General features: G+C 40.9%; 1 protein-coding gene across 6 annotated transcripts in view; it reads left to right on the top strand.

Moving 5' to 3' along the window:
• Positions 1-20350, top strand: part of FOXP1 (forkhead box P1) — a 631238-nt gene that overhangs the window by 84817 nt on the left and 526071 nt on the right. For all 6 annotated transcript variants that reach the window (XM_003894193.5, XM_017954274.3, XM_009200346.4 and 3 more), the window contains one exon: positions 5530-5659. The gene's annotated coding sequence lies outside the window, so the exon portion shown is untranslated. The remainder of the gene's footprint in view (positions 1-5529; positions 5660-20350) is intronic.

Here is a 20350-nt window from a genome sequence, read left to right on the forward strand (position 1 = left end):
GGCTGGCTGGACAGAGAGCAGCCTTCCAGGACACAGAGCTGGGTGGGGAATAGTGGGTGGAGCCTCTGGAGAAGCAGATGGAAACCATCCAATGCATTTTGTTCTGGAAACAGCTATGTGAGGTAACTGCCATAACTCAACCAGTAACCCGTGGGAGAGGGCAAGGTGGGAAATGAATTCCTACCTAGATCTTCAGGGTGGGTATAGAGCATCTAGCTTTAAAGCACTGGTTCTCAAAGGATGGTGCCTGGATCAGTAGCATAAGTATCACCTGGGAACTTGCTGGAAATTCTCAGGCCCCATCTTGGACCTACAGAATGCAAAACTGGAGGAGAGGCCCAGCAATCTGTGTTTCACAAACCCCCCTGGAGATTCTGGTGCTTGGTCAAGATGTCTGTGAGTTGCTGGAGGCTCAGCATATGATGTCAGTTTACTGAGAGGGCCTTTGTTGGCATGCTCAGAAATGCCCGTGATGAGCATGTTGTCCATATCAATCCACCGCTTGAAATTCTGCAGTTCCTCAATCCTCTGTTTTTAGGATAGACATTCTTCAGTAGAAATGGAATACTTGATTACATTTAGGCCACGGAGGCCAATACCCAGTACAGTTCATTCCTTTAATTTTTAAACTCTTCTCTCAGCTATGCAGGCAAGTTCCAGGGCAGACTTTTGGAGGTTGTTTTTGAAAAATAGATGCAAATGCTGTCTGTGCTGTTGTTGTTTTCCTGGTGCCTGGCAGTGTTTGGTAAACAACTTGATTGCTAGGTCCCGGCCTCAGGGAACCACAGCTGCTCTTTCCAGCTCCCTGCAGACTTTTGTACTGAGCAGGGATTGCTTCAGGGAAAAATAAACAGGGGAGAACAAAACAAGAAAACATCACTTGTTGTTTTGTTGCTGCCTCTACCTGTTTTCCTGGAGCTGTTTTGCAACCACAGGCCCTGGGATTTGGGTTCCTTTGCTTTACAAAAACAAGGCGGGCCCGGGTGGCATTCCACGCTTCTCTCTCCATGGCTAGACTGTGGCATTTGGAGTAGCCACAGGACTTGAAAAGCATTGGAAAGGACTTAGTAGCCACTGCCAGAACGCATGCATTTTTAAATATGTAAATTGAATAGGGAGAAAGCTTCATTCTTTCTAATGACCCCCAAGATGGTAATCTGGCTTTTCAAATCTCTAGGAAAACAGATTGAATATGGCACAATTAATGTTTCAGCACTTCTAGGCTTTTCGCTAAAATATTTTAATGGGCTTTTAATTTATTGCAGCTCTTGATTAGCAGGGTTGAGGCAGGGTTACTGCTGACCTCCTGGGCCAAGGTACTTCTGGGGCTGTAGTGAAGTGGAAAAGAACAAAGGTTTGATAGTGTTCTCAGCTGGAGCCTCCCAGGGATGAGCCCCTGGGGGTTCACTGAATAATTCCTTCCCCTAAAGTAGTCAGAGAGCAATGCAGTGTTCTTCAGATCTTTATCAGAGTTACCTGGGGTATCTGGTAGAACAGCAGATTCCTGGAACTTGTTTAAGAATCTCTGGACTATGGAGGGCAGGAACTTGGGCTTCAGGCTGGTGCCCCCCTGCACACTCACATTTGCAGTCCATGGCCTTGGTGATTGATATTGCTACAGTGTAAATATGTGAGCTGGGGTACAAAGCAAGTAGGGGTACTGCTACATTTTTTAAAAGTGTTTGAGACTTGCGCATTGTTTATTAGTGCATTTACTTTTCACTTACTCTAATTCCTAAGTTCGCTATTCCCTCCCTTCTTAAATCAAAAAACTTTCTCCTGGAAATTGTTTCTTTTTGGTCTGAAATAAGTCTTTTAGAATGTCCTTAAAGAGAGGTGATAAACTTCTGTTTGTTTGAAAAAACTCCTATTTTACCCTCAGCTTTAAAAGATAGTTTTTCTAGTTATACAATTCTACGTAGGCAGGTGGGGGTTTCTGTCATTTTTTTCTTTTCTTTTTTGTTTTTGCCTCTGCACTGTGGAAAGGATAATTTATTTGGGTATCTATCTTCTGGTATTTTTAAAAATTTCAATCGCTGTATTTCTTTTCTGTCTAGAGTTCAGAACAGTTAAGTATTTTAGTTAGCTATGGGGTTCCATGAAGATGGAATTCAGTCCTATGTCTGTTTAATTCTTAACAACATGCACACACACACACACACACTTCCACACACCACATTGGTGATTCACCCTTTATTTTTAGATATGCCTGGTTACTTTAAAATATTAGAAGTCAAATAAGACAGCACTAATGACCATACACATACAGCATTGTTTTTTTTTTGTTGTTGTTGTTTTTTCTTGACGGAGTCTTGCTTTGTCACCAGGCTGTAGTGCAGTGGTGCAATCTTGGCTCACTGCAACTTCCGACTCCCTGGTTCAAGTGATTCTCCTGCCTCAGCCTCCCTAGTAGCTGGCGTCACCACACCCAGCTAATTTTTGTAATTTTAGTAGAGATCGGGTTTCACCATGTTGACGAGTGTGGTCTCGATCTCCTGACCTCGTGATCCGCCCACCTCAGCCTTCCAAAGTGCTGGGATTACAGGCGTGAGCCACCGTATCCAGCCACATAGCGTATTGTTTAACCGATTTATGTATTAGCTAGAAAACTGCTACTCCTCCAGTCCGAATGAAAACGAAACTCCCACAGGAAACCTCCACTAGCTCTCTCCTCATGGCTATCTTTGCTGTTGACTTGCCTACTCCCTACCCCCAAGCCTTCGAGTATGATATTCCGACCTGTAAAATGCGTTTTCCACTCAATCTTCCAATTCCTTCCAAAACCTCAAGATAATGAATTCTTCTGGAAAGCTCTTATCTGCCCAGACACCTACTGGTGCTTTTCTGTGTCACCTGTACTGTTTCTCTGTGCTTCTGAATCACTCTGGAATCCTCAAACTGGAGACAGTGAGTGACCTCATCCATCCTTTGCTACAGGGATTGCAACTTGTTTAAATATAACTTATTTAAAAAGTGAGCTGTCATCTTTGAAAGATTCTGAAATTTTACTAAATAGAAATCTAGATTACTTACTTTGTTTGTCGAATTGAAAGCTCTTGAGGCTCTTGAGGGTATGTTCCCATGTGGCAGTAATTGGAGGGGGAAGTCCAGTGGCTTCCCCCTTGAAGCTGATAAAGTGAGGATTTCTCAGCTTGCTATGTTCGTTCCCTCTCCCTATTACCTTACACTTGGCCTCCTTCACTCATTTGCATTACCTGCCTGTTCCAAAATGTGGCCCATGATTGGTAGTACCAGTATGGTCAGGTAATGCCAAAATTCACTTGAGCAAGCCTGAGTCAGAAGGGTATATCACAAAAACTCAGGACTTTTGTATTATGGTATTGGCTGGAAAATATAGAGTTCCCATGAGCACAAGCTTTATAGAGTCGAGTCAGGCTACTAAAACTCCCTGTGCCTCAGTTGTCTTATCTGCATATTGAGTTTACTAATATCTGCTGAGAACTTTGTTGTAAGAATAGAATGAAATAACGGTTGTAAAAGACTTAATACCCAGTACACAATGAGTTTTCAACAAATGGCAATTATATTTTTAGAGAGTGCCGAAAAGTTACTTCTTTGAATTGTTGATTCATTTACTCACTCAAAAGATACGTATGGAGTACCTGCTATGAGCCGGGCGTTTTTCTGAAATTTTGGAGTATTGCGAGGAACAAAAAAAAGCTCTTTTATCTGATTGAGCTTACATTCTAGTGGGGAAGACAAGTGAGTAAATAGATCATGGCAAAAGCTCTGAAGTAAGCACATGGGATGATATGATTGGGAGTAACTTGGAACCTAACGTAAGTAGGTAGGCAAGACAAGCTTTTTGAAGTGGCCTTTGTCCCTAAGATCCAGTACTGAGAAGGGGCCAGCTGTGTAAGGAATGGGCTCATGGCGTCTCGGGAAGCTGAGGTAGCAAGTCCACCAGCCCTGAGACGGGAAGACACTTGCCTTGCTTGAAACAAAAGGAAGGCCACTGTATCTACATTGGTTATTGTTTGGGATTGGGTTGGTAGTTAAGGTAGGGTCAGAGAAGTAGGAAGTGACCAGATTATGTAGGGCCCTCAGGCCATGGAAAGAAATTTAAATTTTATCCTAAAGATGGTAAACAACTTCAGCCCTTTTCTTTTCTTTCTTTTTTTTTTTTTTTCTTTTTTTGCTATATGACATAGACCTCATGGCTTTAGGGAGCATGTCTGAGCCTTGGAAGTCCTTCTTGGATCTCAAAGCTGCTTGGAGGCTTGGAGAACAGGACTTTGCCATTTGACTCGAAATGTGGTCCATGATTGGTAGTATCAGCATCTCCTGGTAGTTTTCTAGAAATGCAGAATCTGAGGCCCACTCCAGATCTAGTGAATCAGAGCCTTCGGGGATGGGTCCCAGGAATTTGTATTTTGAAATGCTCTCCAAAAGATGCTTATGCGCAGAAGTTTGAGAAGCATCAATCTAGAAGACATCTGGACAGATTTCTACAGGACTTAGAGCTGCTCGTTGGAGAAGAGTGGAAGCCTTTCCTGGGCACCCAGGGGATGCTGCCAGCCACAGGGAGTGCTGGCTCAATAGGGTTAGGTACTGGTGCCAGGGTTAGCATTCTAAGCGCTTGAAAAACTCTCTGGTCACAGAACATCTTCAGTGTTGATGGCAGGTCAGCGTAAGAGTGAATCATGATAAAAACAAAATAAAAACCAAAAACCTCTATTTAATCAGTACACTTAAAGGAGAAGTTAGTAGTTTAAAGTTGTTAGAAGAAATATACTTCTTTCAAAAAGACAGAAGCTTAGAGGTGGACGGAACTTGAAGAGCATCGGTTAATGCCCTGACCCTACAGGTGACGAGACTGGAATCTGGAGATGATAAATGACTGTCCTGGGGCCACACTAGTGATTGAAGACCATACTGGGTCCAGAACTCAGGCTTCTCAACTTTTGAGCCCTGACCATCGCACAGTATGTGCTTTCTTGTTGGAAACATCTCCATGAGTATTGCTCCTTATGTAATCCATAATCATTTTTAGAATAAAACAGAATTATTTTGGAGAAACAAAGAATGATGATTACCTTTCCTACTAGTTTTAACGTTCATTATTACTATTAGTATTTCTAAAATAATTTAAAATTATTTAATTTTTTTGTTTACTTTTTTTGTTCTTCGATAAAGATCACAACTTAATAGGGAATGGTACATTTATCTGTGTAATATTTTAGTTAAAACAGTTAATTGTTACCTGAACACTTGATAATGGGAAGTGGTATTTTCATATGCTAAAATATTTAAAATACTTGGTACAAAGCCCATAATAAATAACAACTTTTCGGTGTATGTGTTGAAGTGATTAGTAAATGTATCTTTCAAAACAGTATTTCCGGTTCATACTTGACAGCATCACACTTGATGTATTGACATACCCTGGCTTGAACGGTGTTTTCCCCTACCTCAAGAATCTATGTCTTGCTGTTTTCAAGTGTAAGGAAGTGGTGGTTTTAGAAGTTACATCTTAGTTATGTGTAAAAAAATATTTTTGTGTTGCAGTGTCCCAGAAGCTTTTGTTGACAATTCCAGTTTCCGAACAAAACATTTCGGCAATGGTGAGGGCTTCGATCCCTTCTCTGATTTGCTGTCAGCCATGAACGGATGGATGTGATGCCTGCTAGCCAAAAGGGTGAGTGAATGAATGTTTGTGATTATTCATCTGAAAATTCACAAGACAAAAAATCCTTCAAGACAGTTGCCCACCCAGGATGAGAGCTTCTCATCTTGAAAGAAAGGACAAACTCTGTCATTGTTTTCTGGTGTAATCTTTTCAGATAATTCCTACAGTGATCTGAGGATTTATAAAAGGCATAATAGGACATAGGAGAACTTTCTGTGCTTGCTTCTTTGTTTTAATCATATTCTGAAGAGTGGACTATGTCAGTTTTGGGTCATGTGCAACATTGAATGAGTAATTGCTTTTTTGGTCTCATTACAACTTGGTGATAACATGAGCCACCATGAAATAAGACAATAATTTTTTCATCTTGAGTTTTAGGGAAAATTTGAGTCTAATTTGTTCCTTGAGAGAGTCCCATCCCAAACTTTTTGTATGATCAGGACTTTTGAGAAAGCCAAAGGATTGGAAACTTGGGATTTTCAAATATTTTTTGAAAGACTTCTGGGATTTTTTTTCTATTGTATAGAAACCTTATTAGGTTATTCACTGCCTTTTTAGGGGGAGGTTAGAAGGGACATGATGATATTTTTCTCTGTGTGTTTTCCATCTATCCTGTTCCTCATCAATCAATGACTTCCCTGTAGTAATGAACACTGTGACTTGTTGTTACCAGAGACAATGATTGGTTGAGGCCAGGCATTTTGGGTGACAACTCTGACGTCACTTGTGGTAGCCTTGTCATTGAGTGAAGTCAGTTTTATGGAGAACCATATCATTTCAGGGTTTGTATTGAATGGCATTTAATGGTAAGACCCATTGGCATAAACTCATCTTTTTCTGTCTTAGTGCAGTAATATTGGAAGCAAATTGTAAATAATGGAGAGAAGGGTAGTGAAGCAGAAAGGGCACTGTATTGGGAGTTGGGAGGCTTAATAGTAACCTGGCATGGGGCAAATTAGTCTCTCTCTTCTTTGATTTTTTTTCTTTCTTTTTTTTTTTTTTTTTGAGATGGAGTTTTGCTATTGTTGTCCAGGCTGGAGTGCAGTGGCGCGATCTTGGCTCACTGCAACCTCCGCCTCCCCAGGTTCAAGCAATTCTTCTGCCTCAGCCTCCTGAGTAGCTGGGATTATAGGCGCCCGTCACCGTGCCTGGCTGATTTTTGTATTTTTAGTAGAGACAGGGTTTCACCACATTGGCCAGGCTGGTCTCAAACTCCTGACCTCAGGTGATCTGCCCGTCTTAGCCTCCCAAAATGCTTGGATTACAAGTGTAAGCCACCACGCCAGGCCTGATTTTCTATATCTAAAACAAAGCATTTAGGTTAGAGGATCCTATTCTATCAGTGTTATTGAGGCCCTAGAAATTATCTATTTAAACACCTCAGTTTACAAATGGGACAGCTTAAGTCCATGAGTCTAGGTGGGATAGCTAAGTCCCTGGGGTTGGTCTGGACTGAACCATAGCTATTTGGTCATGATTCAGTGGTTCTTTCTAGCTTATTTCAATTACAAAGATTAAGACATCCTGCCCATTTAGTTTTATAAACCTCCTCTGATGATGTGTCTAACACATTGTTATGCTTTCAATTATTTGGGCCAGATTTGCAAAGATTTTATAGCTAGAGGTCATTTTTACAAATCCTTCCCATTTTATACATTAAAAAATACGTTAGTTTTATTGTCCAGAGAAACTGTGTTCATGGTGAAGCAACTGGCTCAAATGTTAGCGACCAGATGATTTTCAAAGAGCTATTGGCTCAAAAAGGCACTTCCTGTCAGTTTTTTAACTGATAACTTGTACTGGTTCTGCTGGAGCTAGAGAGAGAGAGAAAAAAATCCAGTCTCTTGTCTTCCCTACAGTATTACTTCTGTCAGTGGCAAGAAATAAGGCAAATAGTAAACAGTAACACACAGGCAAGGATGTCCACAATGAAAAGAAATGGTTAATGGAGTCATGAAATTTTAGAGTTGTTGGTGATCTTTGATCTTTTTACTGGGTGGCCTTGGGCAAGTTGTTTGGTTCCCTCACCTGTGAACTCCTGAGGTTTTCCATTGCTATGCATGTATGATATACTTTTGTGGATGGTCTGTAGATTAGTGAACAGGCAGCACGTGCTAAGAAAATTTGTATCTTGGCCAGGTGCGGTTGCTCATGCCTGTCACCACAGCACTTTGGGAGGCTGTGGCGGGTAGATCACCTAAGGTCAGGAGTTCAAGACCAGCCTGACCAATATGGTGCAACCTTGTCTCTCCTAAAAATACAAAAATTACTTGAGTGTGGTGGCGGGTGCCTGTCATCCCAGCTACTTGAGAGGCTGAGACAGGAGAATTCCTTGAACCCAGGAGGTGGAGGTTGCAGTGAGCGGAGATCGTGCCACTGCACTCCAGCCTCAATGACAAAGTGAGGCCCAGTCTCAAAATAATAATAATAATAATAATAATAATAATAAAAATAAAGAAAAGTCGTACCTTTAGGAATTCAGGTAGAGTTGAGAACAAAGCCTTGGTCTGTTTCATATACACATGAGAATTCATCAAAGTTGTTAGAATTCTGAAGGTATTGAAATAACAACAAACTCAGGTTTTTGGTTACATGTCATCTCTGTCTTTGGTATTGAGAGAGTCTGACTCAATCTAACTGTTATAAAATTGATGTATGAAATTGAACAAAACCACATGAATGGATTTGTTGAAGACGAGGCTCATTTTATTCATTAATTTCAATTGGGTTTGGCCCATTATTTGAAAAATCCATCTGAAGAACTATAATGAAAATGATATCTGTTTTGAAAAAATGCACTTTTAGGCCTAGTGGAATACTAGGTTTTTTCTAAATAAGGAAATTCTTAGTATTTGTCAGGCTTAAAAAAACTTCCCTTCTCTGTATTTTTTAGTAGAAGGTAGAGGTATCCTATGAGCTGGACCACATGTTCTGATTTTCCATTCTCCTTCCCTTTTTTTTTTTTTTTTTTAAGACAGAGTTTTGTTTTTGTCACCCAGGCTGGAGTGCAGTGACACAATCTCAGCTCACTGCAAGTGATTCTCCTCCCTCAGCCTCCTGAGTAGCTGGGATTGCAGGTGCCCACCACCACACCAAGCTAATTTTTTTATTTTTTAGTAGAGACAGGGTTTAATTATGTTGGCCAGGCCAGTCTCGAACTCCTGGCCTCAGGTGATCCGTCCGCCTCAGCCTTCCAAAGTGCTGGGATTACAGGTGTGAGGCACCATGCCTGGCCCCATTTTTTTCTCAAAGTGCGTTTCCAAGGCTTGCTCAGAAGACTCACTCTCTCCCTCTGTGCTGCAGTGTCTGGCCTTCCATGCATTATGCATCTGATAGTCATTCCATTGTCAAACATTTATTCACAGTCCTGTGCCTTTTAGAACTTTACAGTTTATTGAATAACCAAAGGAGCACCAATTAATTGTTGCAGCTGATAATTTGGAGTCTTTAGGCTTGAAATAAACTCTAATTCTGAGTGAAGTGTTTCATGGTAAGTGTCCTCCTGGTAGACCAGGGTCAGAGTCACAGAGGTAGGCAACCAGAACAATAAATTGCCTCACTCAAACACAAGGAAATGAAACCATGAAATAAAAGGTTTCCACAAATAGATCATTATGGCCAATTTTTTAAGGTCAGAAGATGGGTAATGTACTCAATTGATGCTGGCGATAACCATGCTTGCATAATAAATTGACTTAGAGGCAGGAGACAGCGAAAGAAGGGCTGAGCACTTCGCATCTCTCTTTGTGCTGTGGTTCTTTAATGCCACCGTTCACCAGGAAGGAGTCAGAGTTGCCTCCTGTTTCCTGGTGTGAAGCTTTAGTTGACACTGGTACCTATAGGATGCACATCACGGGACTTCCAGAGTGAAGACTGGCAATGCCTGCTGCATATTTAATCGGCAGTTAGCCGCAGTGTTATTAATAAATGTGATCGTAGCAATTTGTATTTGCATAGAGTTGTTTTGAGAAGGGCTGACTAGAGATGGCAAATGTGTCAGTTTGTTCGTCCGACTCTGCTCTGTCATTACATCGTCTCTACCAATAAGTTTTCCCTTGCTTGTAATCTGGTGAAAAGATATAAATGTCATGCAACATTGTGTGTGATTTGCTCACAATTGTTTTCCCTTATTTGCCCAGCCTTCCTCTTTTGATCTCTCTCATGGTCAAATTGCTACCTTTTGACTTACTAGGAAGAGATGAAAACATGGGCAGATGCATCCTTCTCACCGAAGACTTGGTGAAGGGCTACTTTTTGGCTAGGACTTCCTTTCTTTTTAAAATAAAACTCGAGAATATGGACTTTCTGTGACCGGTTTTGGGGTGGGGCAGTGGTGGCACAGCTTCCAGAAGGTATGTGCAGCTGGCAGGTACCTTGGGCCAGGAGAGCCAGCCGACAGGGTTCCTTTCTGGTCTGCTGTGTGCTGCAGCCTGTCAGAGGGCCAGCCCACTATGTTGTACTTAAACTTCCAGTCTCTGGAATTTTGACTTTGAAAAGTAATTTTAACAATTTAATAAACTACATAATATGTTTTATAAGCTGGAGCGAATGATCTTAAGTATTTTGGTCTCTTTCATAACACAATGAACCTAATATTGGTAAAAATACAGATCTTCACTCACACCATAAAGACAGTCTAGATTTAATAAGCAGTTATGAGTGCTGGCAGCTGCCTATCAGATTGTATCACTCAGGCTCCCGCATGCGAAGACAGTGTCAACTTACATTTTATCTGTGAAGTATTTTCGATGCGTTTATTTTGCCTTTCTCTCCAGTTCCTAACCCAATACAAGTAATGTAATTGGCTAAATATTTTCCACATAGCTAACTGTCTAGGGGCCAAGGTGGAAACCATTGTCTGGCTTGATGAAGATGAGAAATTAACATGACATTTACTTGGAGGTAATGGAATATATTAGTAATGCAGTAATTCAGGATGGTGAGACAGTGTCCATCCCTTCCTGCCCATAAGCAGCAGGAGGTGTTCAGCAGATGATGAAAGAACCTCCAAACCCCCACCCCAGTTCCCTAGTACCACACAGCAGTAGCCAGCCCATCCCTGTGTCAAATTTACTTTTAAGTTCTTCAGACAGAACTGTAAGACAAACTAATGAATTATTCCATTTGTCAATTAAAAAATAAAACCCCCAACCCCTATTTTAAGATTAAATTCCAATTAGAAGATTGCATTTAATTCAGAAGCTATAACATTGTTTTAATGAATTCTGTTGGAGGTGACAGTTTATGTGAGATAAATTTATATGGTGTAGATAGATGTAAATTCATTGGATAATGTTAAACATGTTACTTCATATATATTAGCTGTGAAATTTATTTCTTCTCTGGTTAGGTCCCTAAGGAGGTAGAGTCAGAGGGAAAAACATATCTTCAAAGAAAGAACCCTTTCTGTCCTCTCAGATATTTGCTCTAAAACAGCCTTTTCTCACTTTTATTAAAAAAAAATCTGTTAAATTTCTGCATTAACTGAATTTATGATTCTTGGTGTATGCTATTTATAAAATTGAATATAGGTTTTATGATATAGGAAATTAGTCTAGGAATGAGACTATGATCCAACTTCGTAATAAAGGTAATCTGCATTTATATTGCAGGTATTTTCCATTCCTCTCTAAGCCCCTTATGGGATTATACACACATTTTTCTGGACATACAAATTCACCATAAACTTCTAATGTATTGGGCAGACTTTTGTTCACATGATACCTACACAAAACATCAAACCTTTTGGCTAAATTAGAAGTGGCAAACATTCTTGACACACTTTCGATTTTATAGTTCCCCTTTTCTGTGCCCATCCCGTGCCCTGGCAGACATCATTGAACTGATCATATTCTGTTCTTTACCGAGTGTGGAGGTGGCCTCAGAATTATTCCACCTAAATTATTGTAGGCAAGCTTACAGAGTCACCATTTACGTGAGTACGGCCAATGCAGTGTATAAGGTATAAGGCCGGGGCTTTTGAGTGATCCTTGCAGTTTGTCTTTGTATACCGAATACTTACCCTAATATCTGGCAGACAGTTTTTAAGCAGTCCATATTTCACATATTAATGAAAGAATCTGGGCTGGGTACTGTGGCTCATGCCCGTAATCCCAACACTTTGGGAAGCCAAGGCAGGAGGATTGCTTGAGGCCAGGAGTGTGAGACCAGCCTGGGCAATATGTGTGCACCACATTGACTTGTTAGGTAGTTTATTTTCTACCCTTCAACTGGTTTTTGTGTTATGTCTGTGAAATATTATAGTTTTGTAGTGGGTTTTTTTTTTCCAACTTCTGTAACTTTGGAAAAGAAAAGAATGAGTCTCTGTTGCTCTCTTTACCTATGTATCAACTGAGGCTCTAACATAGCAAGGAAGTGGTGATGTGAGAGCCAAACCCAGACTTTCACTCTCCGGGTGCAGTTGCTTTCTCATAGGGAGAGGCACATACGTGCCGGGTGCTGACCGGTGCAGGGCAAGTTTCTTACATTTTCCTTTTGCATATTAATCTTAGTTTTTATCAATACACCAAAGCAAGCTGTACCCAGGAGGAAGGCATTTAGCTATTACATTTCAAATGATATCTTCCGTGATGTAAAATTCTAGGAACTTAAACTCCATTGCATGTTGTTTTTGAAAATATTCTGTTTTCTGTTAAGTTGGTTCAAGTAATGCACAGAAGCGAAGAGAAGGAAATTTCCATTCAGTTTATATGCAGGCTGCTGAGCTGCCTGTTGCGAATTGCCATCATTTTATTCTGTCTTCAAGAAAAATAAGCAATTAGTACATTTAAGCTATCATTTAGCTAATGTACATTTTAATTTTATTTCAATGTGTTGCATATTATTATTTCTTTTGGTCATGAAAAGCAGAGTTCGGGAAAGTGATTGTGGTGAACACGTGAATTGTTACCCTTTTGGCCTGTAATAATAGGATGATACGGTTGACTTTGATTAAGGATGACAAAATCAGCAGGCCCCCACAACAGCAGGCCTATTCTGATGGTGGCTTTTGGATTTTTCCCTACAGATATTCTATGTAGCACCAACCAATTGATTGGAATAGGCTCATGAGATAAAATCTTTTTATCCCTTCTGTATTCGATGAGATTTTAGTAATATTTATAACAAATAATTAGCTATTCATTAGGCACTTACTTTTCCTATGTTGGTTCAAGTATCACCTTGGTTATCTTATTGAACCTTAACAGCATCTCTGTGTTCTAGATATTATTCTGGTTTTAATGTTGAGAAGACAGAAGGTTAGTGCATAAGTCAACTCCTCAGAATCGCATAGCAAGAGTGAGAAGAGGGTTTTATTCCAAGTTGGGCCAATTTCAAAGCCTTTGTCTTAACCTTGAGGACATGCTGCTTCCTCATCTTTGAATAGATTCTGTGGTTCTTTAAGGTCTTTTTGATTTAGGCAGAGAAGATTTTGTAGTTTATACTTGTCTTTGTGAAAGAGATGGAATCTGACTTATTTAAAACAGCAGCTTCATCTGCAATATTTTTATAGTGCCAGGAATGTAAAAGGGAATGGCTTCTTCCAAAAATTTTCTCCAAAATATTCCTCACCTCCTGACTTTTTCCTCAGTTGAAAAATCTCCCCAGAGTCATGTCACTGGATTCAACACTGCATTCTTTCTGTGGTTCTTTTTATTTTATTTTTTTGATGGAGTCTCTCTGTTGCCTAAGCTGGAGTGGAGTGGTGTGTGGTATGATCTTGGCTCACTGCAACCTCTGCCTCCCAGGTTCAAGTGATTCTCCTGCCTCAGCCTCCCTAGTAGCTGGGATTAAAGGTGCACGCCACCACACCTGGCTAATTTTTGTATTTTTAGTACAGACTGGGTTTCACCATGTTGGCCAGGCTGGTCTTGAACTCCTGACCTCAGGTGATCCACCCGCCTTGGCCTCCCAAAGTGCTGGGATTACAGGCGTGAGCCATCGCTTCCAGCCTCAGTTATGATTAAGGGAACTTTATTCTCCCTATTTTAAAAAATTGCATATTGAATTATCTAAGAGTGAAATGACATGTCAGTTGCAAGTTCCTTTATGAATCTTCAGAAAATAAGAAAAAATGTTGGGGCAGAAGCTTAATAAATCTAGAATCTAAATGATGGATAGAAGGGGGTTTGTTATACAATTTTCTCTACTTTTAAATATTTTTGACCACTTTTGTTGTATAAAAGGGGTGTTGGGGAGATGAGAAGCTTATCTAGCTCACTATCTAGTCTAGTGGTTGATAAACCAATCACAGGCAGGATAGAACCAGGCCTCTGCACCCCTGTCCTCTACCCAACCCCTGCTGGCCCTCAGCTGCCAGTGTAATTTAATTGATATGGGTTCTTAGGGCAAGGAGATGCTGACCTCATCAGCCCATTTTGTCCAGGAGTAATTTACTGGACAATACAGATACAATGTCTTTAACCTGACATACCAGCACTCCCCAACTAACTTATAAAATGATGGTAGTTGTCATAATTAAGCATGTGTGACATGCCAAGGGCTATAATACATGTGTTACAGATTTTTATCTCTAATCTTCCTGTGGGCAGTGTTTGGAGGGCTGTAGAGGAGACCTGAATTTAGGGCCTGTCAGATTTTCTTCTTTACCTCCACGTTTTTTGTTTTTCAGAGTTTCATCTCAGCACTGCCTGGGAAGCGCATTACATACAGACTTCCAGGTCCACACTGAGACACAAGCCCTTAGACTGGTTAGGGAGAGAGTGTCATCTCTGAAGTTGAGTGGATAGCCTCAGGTCCTGGCCCCAGGACTCAATAATACCGTAACCCCGGCCATGTCACATCTCCTTCCAAGCCTCAGTTTTCTCTTCTGCCAAATGGGGACAGTGGTGTCATCCACACTATTGACTGTGAAAAGTCCTTAATACAGTGCTTGACACGTTGCAAATGTTAGATATATGCTGCTTGCAACTGTATTGGGACCTTTTTGAGACATTTGCCCATTTCCTGATAAAATCGAGAATATTGAGGATGTAGCAATGAATGCTCCAGGTGGCACTATTTGGTGGGTAAAATTTAAACCTTACGTATCCTAGAAGTGTGCTTTTTGTAATTATTAAAAGCATTTTAAAAATAAGTATTAGAGTTTTTACTTAGATGTTTGAAAAAGAATTCTGTCATCGAAGTGTATGAGAGTTGACAAGTGTAAATATGCAGTTAGACAGTTTCAAGGAACGTGTATTATTTACTGATCAATGTAGTGTCTCCTTTGGAGCCATTACACTCAGTCATTTCCTGTCAATCTCTCCACGCTGTTATAATCAGACTATGGATATGCATATTAAAATATAAGAAAGTTATTGTGTATGTGTGGCGGCAGCTTTTTAATTGTTAATAATGTTGCTGCTTTAAAAAGGTATCAGGATAGTTTACGCTTAGGATGGTTAATATTCTGCAGAATTGCATGAGATATTAGGGGAACCAAAACTCAGGCTGGTGGAAAATGAGGCCAATCAGTGGGTGTCTGTGCTTCTATGCCCCGGTTACAAAAAAATGAGCTTTTAATGGTGGTCCTAATGTGGGGGTAGGTTCCTTCCATTCTGTTTTTTAATTTTTATTTTATTTTATTTTTTTTACTGCTGTGTTTTTAGGAAAACTTTTATAATTAAAAAAAAGTTTGTGTATGTGTGTGATGGTGGGAGGCTCAGTCTAATTTCTGCCTATAACAGGGATCAGCGAATCTTTTCTGTAAGGAGCCGGATAGTAAACATTTTAGGCTTTGCAAGCCACCTGGTCTGTTGCAGCTATTTACCTTTGTCCCTTCTAAGCAGCCATGGATGGTGTGTAAATGAAGGGGTGTGGCTGTGTTCCAGTACAATTTATTTACAGACACTGAAATTGGAATTTCACATAATTTTCATGTGTCACTAAGTAGTAGTAGGATTTTCATTTTCCCCCAGTCCTTTAAGAGTAAAAACTATTCTTAGCTCACTGGTGGCAGATTGGATGTGGCCCATGCGCCTATAGTTTGCCAAGCCCCAGTCTGGAAGAAGATTGGGAAGCAGTGGCGAGGATCAGCCCTTTGTTCCCGCTCTCTGGTGTTTCTGCTTGCTCACTTGCTCTTCGGTTTCTGATGAAATAATAATGTCATCAGTTTTTATTTAATGCTTATCTTGAGACAGGCTGTTCTGCATAATTATTTATTGATTTAGAGTACAATTTAGTGAGGCCCTTCCTTTACTTAATAAAAGACAAAAATATATCTAGATGTAAAAGTGAGGTTCAAGGTGAAGAGTGAAATGAAAAAGGGAAGACAAGTCAAAGAAGAAAAGTAGACTTTGAAAAGTGACGTAAGGCTGGGCATGGTGGCTCACACCTGTAATCCCAGCACTTTGGGAGACCAGATGGGTGGACTGCTTGAGCTCAGGAGGTTGAGATCAGCCTGGGCAACATAGGGAGACCCTATCTCTACAAAATATAAAAAAAAAAAATTTGCCGGATGTGGTGACTTGCACCTGTAGTGCCAGCTACTTGGGAGGCTGAGGTGGAGGGATCGTTTGAATCCTGGAGGTGGAGTTTGCCATGAGGTGAGATCATGCCACTGCACTCCATCAAGCCTGGGTGACAGAGCCAGTTGTTGGTCTAAAAAAAAAAAAGTGACATAAGAACTATAGTCTCTTCCTAACCAGTGTTATTAAAATGTGTTGTATATCTCACTAGTGGAGGAATATAAGATGAATTTTCTGCAAGATAGAAATGAACATTAAAAAAAAAATTAACTTATGTATGATTAGGCCAGGTGTAGTGTCAGATGCCTGTAATCCCAGCACTTTGGGAGGCCGAGGTGGGTGGATCACCTGAGGTCAGGAGTTCGAGACCAGCCTGGCCAACATAGTGAAACCCCGTCTCTACTAAAAATAAAAAATTTGCTGGGCGTGGTGGCACACACCTGTAATCCCAGTTCCTTGGTAATCCCAGTTACCCTAACTGTAATCCCCGTTACTGCTGAGGCAGGAGAGTTGCTTGAACCCAGGAGGCAGAGGTTTCAGTGAGCTGAGACCACGCCATTGCACTCCAGCCTGGGCGACTGAGCAAGACTCACTACGTCTCAAAAAAAAAGGTTATGTATTATTTTTAATATGTGTTATATATTAAATTTGTAGCAAAAAATAGACTTAGCACTTCAAGTCTGGCTTCTCAGATGATATTGCTTATTGTAACGTTAATAAAAATTTGATAAGCTTAAGGAAAACTATAAAGATTATTGTGCAAGTGGTACCTGGGTGCAGCAAAGCCCTTAGAGGTGGTATTGAAAGGTTAGAAGTAGGAACTTTTCTTCTAAATGTTCCTTAATTTATCATGAGGGAAGAGTAGAGAGCAGGCGACATATGCGTGTCAGCTGATTGAGTCTAAATAAATCTCTGGAGGACAAGAATGATCACATGTGCATGTGAACACTCTGGATAGAAGATGCTTCAAATCCTCCCTCCTCTGTTTGCTGGAGATTTTAATCTGTTGTGTCATAAACAGGTGGACGAAGTCAGGGCAGGGGAAACATGGGGAAGAGTGAATTTGTGGAGAGGGGCATTTTCATAAAACGGAGGCCTAGGTAGAAAATAGCATCGAGTGAGAGAAAGTGTGCGAAGAAGGTTTGTGGGCGTTATTCTCAAGGCGCCTTTAGAATAAGGCATGGTGGGCCGGGCGCGGTGGCTCAAGCCTGTAATCCCAGCACTTTGGGAGGCCGAGACGGGCGGATAAGGAGATCGAGACCATCCTGGCTAACGCAGTGAAACCCCGTCTCTACTAAAAAATACAAAAAACTAGCCGGGCGAGGTGGCGGGCGCCTGTAGTCTCAGCTACCTGGGAGGCTGAGGCAGGAGAATGGCGTGAACCCGGGAGGCATGGAGCTTTGCAGTGAGCCGAGATCTCAGCTACTGCACTCCAGCCTGGCGACAGAGGAGAGACCTGGCCCCTCAAAAAAAAAAAAAAAAAAAAAAAAAGAATAAGGGATGGTGGAAGCCCCACCAAGAAGTCGAAATGAAATGGATGTTTCTCAAGAAAGGTAAGAATAATCTAGAGGAATATTTCTTTTATCAAGTATCGTGATAAAACTGACTCGAATATGAAAGAGAAAAAGTTTCTGATTGTCACCAAGGCAGAATTTATGAACCAAAATATTGTTTCTGGGGTTGGAGAATAAACATTCAGAAAAGATGACTGCCTAAGATGCAGATACCGTGATTTCACATAAATGTCCATTGTAATACAAAAGGTAGGAAGTGGGAGAGAGGAGACAACAAAGGTAGACTTGTGCTGAAAGCTTTGTAAATTATCTTTTTTGTTAAGTGAAAAATAAATGTATTCCAGGATCCAAGTTAAGATGTAGAACCTTTGATATGTAATCAACATCTACATGTGGTGATATGCACACAGGATGTTGGCCAGACAATTTGGATTTGAATCCTGGTTCTGCCACCTACTAACAGTATAATCTTGGGTAGGGCACATGTCTCTGTGCCTCAGTTTCCTCACCTTTAAAACAATAGTACCTAACTCATAGGTGATTATGGGATTTAAATGAGTTAATGCACATAAATCATTAGAAAAGAGCACATAGTAAATTTTTGTAAATTACAGCCAGCTGTTAGCTCCTAAGGTTGCCCTAAATAAAATGTTTGGTTTGTGATCATTACAGCAAATTTGCCCTCATTTCTCTAGGATGTGAACTTTTTTGTGTATATATGTGTGTGTATCTATCAATGTATTGTAGTGGTATGCGTCATACACATTCAAAGACTTACACATTCTGTGCTCAAAAAAAGAATGAAGCATAGTGCCTGCCCTCCTTATACCTTGTGCCTCAGTCTTTGAGGCCTGATTACCACTACATGAACTTCCACACTGCATTTGAACAACCTGAGAGATGGTAAATTTCTGTCCTTGGGGAGGACCATTATATGTGTGGCCAGCTGTTAGGGCTAGGAAGTTCTTTCTTACACTGGACTCAAATCTACCATGCAAGGGCTTCCCACTCTGGTTTGGTACCTTGGGATTCTACAAAACCCATCTCTTCTACATGACAACCTATGAAAGACTTGAGGAGAATTAGCAGATCTTCTTGAGCTTGCTCCAGGTTAAAAGTCTCTTGCTCCTTCAGCTGTTCCTCTTTTGCTTCAATTTTGAGTGCCCTGTGACCATCTGGATTGTTTACCACAGCACCCATAGTCATAGAGATATATTTTATTGATGTGTCTACATTTATATATAATTCACTTAAGGGTACTTCTTTTTGACAAAACTATCTCCATAATTTGGAAACGAAACGTTGTGACTGTTCTTAACCTACCTCCCTAAATTCTAAGTCTTAAGAAGCTGGCACATAAAGAATTACAAATTGTCTCTTGAAACTTTAGTATGCTGGAATAGGCTTTCCCTCATTTCAAGCCAGGTAACTGTGTGGAAGTAAAGGTGGTAACTCCAGTTCTAGTGCCTGCAGTAGCTGCATACTATGTGCCAGACACTCGGCTCAAGCCTTTGCTTGCAGTAGATCATTTAAGCCTCATGATCATGAGTCCGTTCCTCTTTTGTTTTGGGGTTTCTTGTTTTTTGTTTGTTTGTTTGAGACAGTCTCGCTTTGTCGCCCAGGCTAGAGTTCAGTGGCGCGATCTTCTTTTACTGCGACTTCTGCCTCCCGGGTTCAAGCAATTCTTCTGCGTTAGCCTCCTGAGTAGCTGGGATTACAGGTGCGCGGCACCACACCAGCTGATTTTTGTATTTTTAGTAGAGACAGGGTTTCAGCATGTTGGTCAGGCTGGTCTCAAACTCCTGACCTCATGGATCTGCCTGCCTAATCCTTCCAAAGTGCTGGGATGACAGGCGTGAGCCACCACGCCCGGCCTGCTCCTGTTTTTATTTCTCTTTCCAGATGATGAAAGCAGTGGTAGGGTAAAGTTGGAGACTTCAGTTAGAAAAGCTCAAGAGGAGGATTTTTTGGTAAACATAACCAAGATTAGTCGTTCACATGTCCTTAATCCTTATAATTTTTCTGTTCTGTCTACCCAAGAAATGATGTGGTTTATGGTGTCTTTTGCTTTATCCTTTTTCTTTCTTTCTTTTTCTTTTGTTTTTTTGGAGACAATGTTTCGCTCTTGTTGCCCAGGCTGGAGCACAATGGCGTGATCTCAGCTCATTGCAACCTCCACCTCCTGGGTTCAAGTGATTCTACTGCCTCAGCCTCCTGAGTAGCTGGGATTATAGGTGTCCGCCACCACGCCCGGCTAATTTGTGTATTTTGAGTAGAGACAGAGTTTCAACATGTTGGTCAGGCTGGTTTTGAACTCCTGACCTCAGGTGATCCACCCACCTCGGACTCCCAAGGTGCTGGGTTTACAGGTGTGAGCCACCACGCCCAGCCCAATCCTTTGTTTTAATGCATATAAATTGTGCCAGCGATGTTAAAATTACCCCCTCCCCCTTTTGGGATAGTCTGCTTTTATTTCATTGAAACTATTCAAGCTAATTTTGAGTTAAAGATCCTGCTATTCTCAATGTGCCAGAGCCCACACACACAACACTGGGGATGGTGTACTTCATTTTCTTTCAGCTTTCTCCAAGTGACTTTCCCACCCCCTTCCTTTCAACAAGATTCTCAGAGAGGAAGCCAATCACAATGTTACTGGGCATGGGTATCTTGAGGGATGGCTGGGTGCCTTCTATGAGACTTAACACATTTCCTGAACA

Source organism: Papio anubis, chromosome 2 (genome assembly GCF_008728515.1).
Source record: "Papio anubis isolate 15944 chromosome 2, Panubis1.0, whole genome shotgun sequence".
Classification (NCBI taxonomy): domain Eukaryota; kingdom Metazoa; phylum Chordata; class Mammalia; order Primates; family Cercopithecidae; genus Papio; species Papio anubis.